Source organism: Dendronephthya gigantea, unplaced genomic scaffold (genome assembly GCF_004324835.1).
Source record: "Dendronephthya gigantea isolate DGI-Jeju-01 unplaced genomic scaffold, DenGig_1.0 000805F, whole genome shotgun sequence".
In the NCBI taxonomy this organism is placed as follows: Eukaryota; Metazoa; Cnidaria; class Anthozoa; order Malacalcyonacea; family Nephtheidae; genus Dendronephthya; species Dendronephthya gigantea.
In genome coordinates this window covers 13,622-18,962 of record NW_021163815.1, presented here as the reverse complement: position 1 = coordinate 18,962, position 5,341 = coordinate 13,622, and the positions used below count along the sequence as shown (strand labels likewise).

At 36.7% G+C, this 5,341-nt stretch overlaps 1 long non-coding RNA gene across 2 annotated transcripts; it reads right to left on the bottom strand.

Annotated features, from left to right (window-relative positions):
• Positions 1–1,924: 1,924 nt before the first annotated feature.
• Positions 1,925–3,897, bottom strand: LOC114544485. 2 transcript variants are annotated; one of them, XR_003690445.1, is made up of 4 exons: positions 3,734–3,897; positions 3,155–3,199; positions 2,809–3,004; positions 1,925–2,311 (listed from the first exon to the last, which is right to left on the bottom strand). It is a non-coding gene; the product is annotated as an uncharacterized LOC114544485 (long non-coding RNA). The 2 variants fall into 2 exon arrangements; XR_003690444.1 differs by having other exon boundaries at positions 1,925–3,004.
• Between the last annotated feature and the right edge of the window lie 1,444 nt (positions 3,898–5,341).

Below are 5,341 nucleotides of genomic sequence, written 5' to 3'. Positions count from 1 at the left end.
TGCTCTAAAACGTATAAAGCCTTTTGTTCCTCATTCCACATTCCTCATTTCACAGTGCCTTATTCACTACAGAACTGTTTAGTACTGCAAGCGTTAAGCTTGCCACACTCATCAACGACTGCATATAAGAGATGCAGATTTAATTAGGTCATGTTGCATGTAATTGGTTAAACTGGGTTAGTAAAAACTTCTTTCGATGCCGGCGTGTGGAAACAAGTTCATTACGCTAGTTCAAAGAGCTTAATTCAGGATGACATATGATTATAGATTTCTTGGAGGGCATAAATTACAGCGTTTAGTTTTATTGCAATGCGTTTGTAATTTGTTAATGTGATTTCTATTAGTTTAGATTTATCATAAAGTTTCGAACCTATAGAATTTCGTCATGTAAAGAAAAAATATCGCCTTTAAGGGGCCGGAATGTTGGTTTCAAAACGGAAGGTCATTCAAGTTGTTATTTTGTAAAAGACCTTCTGGCAAAAACAAGTTGTCATTTTCCGTTTCAGTGCAAAGATTTACATCAAATGCGTGAATTTGGTTAGCAAATGCGCAATGCGGTTACCTTGCCTAGCCACGCTATGTCCGTCAAAGTAAAACACTTCGCGGTTTCTATGTTTTGAAAATCTTATACAGTCTTTTGAGTGCTGTCTAAACAAAAGTAAAAGTAAAACAAAAGTTGAATTTTGAATGATTAAACTGTCTTCATGTTTTCCTAAGTATCGTTTAAAAATTAACATCCACTAAACAAAAACAACAAAGTTTATAATTATCATAACCTCGATCACTTTTTCTATTGAATTTGAAATTACATAAACAAAGGCAAAATGATGTCAACATTTTGTTTAGTTCACCTTATGCATGGGTTACTAAACAATAGATAATGATAGGCATTCACATTTAGTCAATTTTTCTAATATTTATTGTTTTATACACTGTATAATATTAATTAAAGCATTTCATTTAAGGTTCCCATATCAACCCTTATTGAGGCACATTTTCAAAAAAGTCACTTGAAAATCTTATAGAAATTTTAACGAACAATATATAACAAGACGCCTACTAGGCGTTATGATCGCGTCGTTCGCAGCGACGTAGCCAGCCCAGCTATGCAAATTTTGTGTCGTAAATGTTCTTAATAATAAAAATGAACAATATACCGAACTATAGTATAGGTCGCATGTTGAAAGCAGGAGAAACATCAACAGCCCATTTCAAAACCGCTCTACCTGTGCGCAGGTTCCCGATTAGGGTGATACGGCCTGCAGCTAGCGACGCTGGGGGTCGACAAAGGTTTTTTGCCTGTTAATGGGCTAACTCATTAGGCATCGGAATGTTTATGAATCTATCCACTCATCTTACCTTCCAAAAACTTCTCTTGGTATGCCAGTCAACAATAACAAACAAATAAAGATTATCCAATCTGTGTTTCGCAGAATGGCAGCCGCCCCTTAAATCTCTTGCTCCGGAAAAACGAACTCGAGTCAAAGAGCTAAGTATAAGGAACAATAATTTTTTCCACGGCCAATTGTTTATTTTAATGTGTCTGTCCACGGGCTATAGCTGTAAACTATACTACAAACCGACTCCCGGAATCCTGCATTAACGCTTTTTTCAAGAACGTACAAATTTCTCGAAATATTTTATACAGTATCAGACACTATCAGCTAACCAATTCGCCGTAAAAAATTAAGTCGTAGGTTTGTTAACACGGCAATGTTGAAGTCGTAGGTTGTGTTAACACGGCAATGCGGCAATATTGAAAGCCAGTCGATTTTTGGTTGCCGAACGACCCTGTACGTATATAACTACGTATCGACCATGTTTCAACCTTGAAACAACGTTGACAAGCGACATTGATTCGACGTCGTGGAAATGACCTTGACGTGGAAACAACGTCGATTTCCCGCTGATGATCGACGTCGCGACAAAAGTTCAACCAAAATTCCACGTCGAAACGAAGTCGTGTGCTCACTTGGTACCCATATAGGCATGCAGGAAACGGCGGATATCGCCTGTCAAAAAAGGCCAATTGTCTACACAAGTGTAGTGTCTGTTATTTGGCTTACACAATCGGCAATGTACGTCGCCACATCTTCCTTCTTAATGTTGAGACAACATCTATATAATTTGTCGATGGTTGACGTGATTTTGGTCTCCACTGTAGTTTTGCCAACTCCGAAGTTCGCGATTTCCTCGTAAGCGAAATCGCCAAAATTTGCCGCTAGATCTTTCCAGTTTGGCCTACCTTCAGGAGTGAGCAGCTCCACGAGTTTCATAAGAAAAGAAGAGGTTTGATTTTGCAGGAGCTGACCTGTAAACAGTACTTTATAACAGTATTCAATGTTTTGTTCGGGGTGCATTGAATTTCAATCAAAAAATTGAATCACACGGGCAGAGGCGTAGCCAGGATTTTGGGGAAGGGGGGCCAGCAAGAACATTGGCGGGGCCAGGCCGCCAGTGTCAATCGAGACAAGGTTTGTGCAAAACATTCTGTGCAGGATACTATGGCAATAATGATGAAAATGACATGCAGCCGGAAGTTTTAAAATATTGACGCCCTTACAACGATTCGCTTACGCCCCTACCCAAGAAAGATGTTTAGCTTAAACGGTGAACTGATAAGAGACTTGAATGTTCAATTTCCAAAAGAACTGCATGCATAATAATTGCAAATGAATTGCATATGATGTGTGTTCAGCTTAGATGGGAACGTATTTGATCTCTGGCTTCGAAAAACCGGCCCCAGACTAACAATCTTATCTATGAAACTTATTCATAAACTATCCCTGTGTGCAGCGATTACTTTACCTGTATGTAATTGCTTGTATCGTCGTTGCCCTGGCGGGAGCGCCCAGTAATCCTTCTCCCTGACATTGCAGATAATTTTTTTTCGTACACCAGTAGACGATAAAACCCACCGGAAGAAAAAAGAATATCAGTACCACCGCCGTGACAATGAGCAGTGTTAGGTTTGTGGATGAGCAACTGCTTTCATTTTTTTCTCCTGGTAAAATATTTGCAAACAATGTGTTGAAGACTTCAATTTGATTACGAAATCGCGATACATAATTGCATTTCCAATTCCATTTATCAGATATGACTCACTATCATTCCAACAAGTATCATACATGATTTATGAATGCTGAAAACTTACCTCTGTAATAAATAAGTCAAAGAGCGGGATATTCTTTTATGAGCCCTATATCAGAATAAATTGAATTATTATGTTTAAGAAGTCAATCCTGATTATTAAATAATATCATAGGAATTCATAGGAATGATAGACTGTATTTTTGGTAGCATTGCCTACAACCAGATGCAGTTACTTATTACCAACTACTCAACTATACTGACACTTTAGTTCGACAGGATCATTTTCAAAATACAACTGACCACACAAAATACAAAATCTGGGATTAAAAAGTAGACAGAAACCAAGTTTGCTAAACACAGATCATCATAAGAACTCCACGTACAACAACAAGGGTATCACTTACTGTTCCACCACAATTGAGTCAGCAAGGAAGCAATATTTATATCATCGATGAAATCTTTTGTTTTTCCTCCATGATACATTGTATGCACTTTCATTGTCTTATATAGTAAGGTTAGTGTAAATTGATACAATTATCAATCAGTCTATATTATCTATGATTAATTATTCTTCTCTATTTTAAGTTTTCAAAAGAGTATGTTGCGCGTAGACCATTAGGTATTAATTTCAAAGACTTACATGTACGTAAAAACGAGATATGATTGTAGTGGCGGGTAATTTTCTTCGCAATACGATATGATGAAGGTGTTGTGGTTGCCATGCCTGGTTTTAATTACCTTGAAGTCTTGTTTTCAAAGGAGAACCTGAAGGGAATATATTTTACAGTTTTACTTTTCCATCCATTTTTCCCCGAGCCGGCGCGAAGCGCCGTGCGAGGGTACTAATTTCGCCCGGAGATTAGGATTACACCCGGAACCCGTGAGAACATAGCGAAATGAAAGTGGACGGTCAACGGTGGACGTTCGACCTTTTTGCCAGTTATGCGCGTGCGCTGAAATTAAACGAGAGAAGACTTGGTAATCAATAACTTTCTGATTGGCTAAGACAAGAAGGCTAAAATTAAACGACTGAAGACTGGTTTTTAGTGAGTGGGAAGATTTTACACTTCATAATTTCTCACCCGGCCACATTTATTAAAAAGTCATTCTTTTCAGTTTAAACACAACTAAATATGCTAAAATGTATTTCACTATAAATCTGAATGTGTTATGTGATCGACGACATTATCATTTCATTATAAACTCCGTTTTTATAATGACAAAAAGAAAATCAAATAAATATATTCGCGTGCAAAAACCAGTCGAGACGTAACAAAACTTCGGAAGTTGTACGAGACGTCTGATGTTATATTTCAATGAAAAGTAATAATTAAAATAATTTACCATAATACTGATTATAGATGAATAACTTAACTTCAAAAAATGCTAAGAATCTTGTCGTATTTTTGCCCTTTTTTCCCAAAAATATGAGGGTAAACTAAACTTTATAAACCAAAATATACGGCCGTAACAAGTTGCTATGGCTACAGTGCTTCCACTTCCAAAAAAACATTTCCATACTTCTTTTCTCACATACCACGACATAACTATCATGTTAAATAATCATCCCTATTCTTAATTTCGTTTAACTGAGGCGAGGGGTTGCTGCATGCATGTATTTCTAGTAAGCCAGTAAAATGGCAATGATTAGAAGCTCGAATGAAAAGTAAGTTGATATCTTGAGGCAAAATACGTTTAACGCATGCAGTCTGTAATATTTCAATGTCCTCAGCAATTCGATATTTCCACCGTAATAAGGCGTAATTAGAGCTTGATATTAGATTTTTACCCTAAATATTTAAGAAAGGACTTTTTCATTGATAAGTATACGTAAGACGGGATTTCTACGTGACAAGCAATGATTGTCAGTGAGCTTTTTGAATATACAGATACAAACGTAAAAGATTTTAATAGTATAAAAAGAAGTATACAATATGATTTGTTAAGAAACAATTTATTAATGACGACACAATACATGAAAAACAAGTCACAAACTCAGCAAATTTGCCATCCTGGATTTCAAATTTACAGAGAAATTGCAAGGCTGGCTAACTTTTGGTATCAATGGTCTCATGAAATCACCACCTTGTCTCTCTTTTTTAATTCTTGAACTTCGTTTATTGGGGATGATACCTCCTCCTCTCTTGTCTTTTTTTTTCTTGAATTCTCTTGCTCCTTCTTACGGGGTATTTTACCATTTTTAATCCCAGTTGTCTTTCTTCTGTAAAATAATTTCATCTTTGACAAT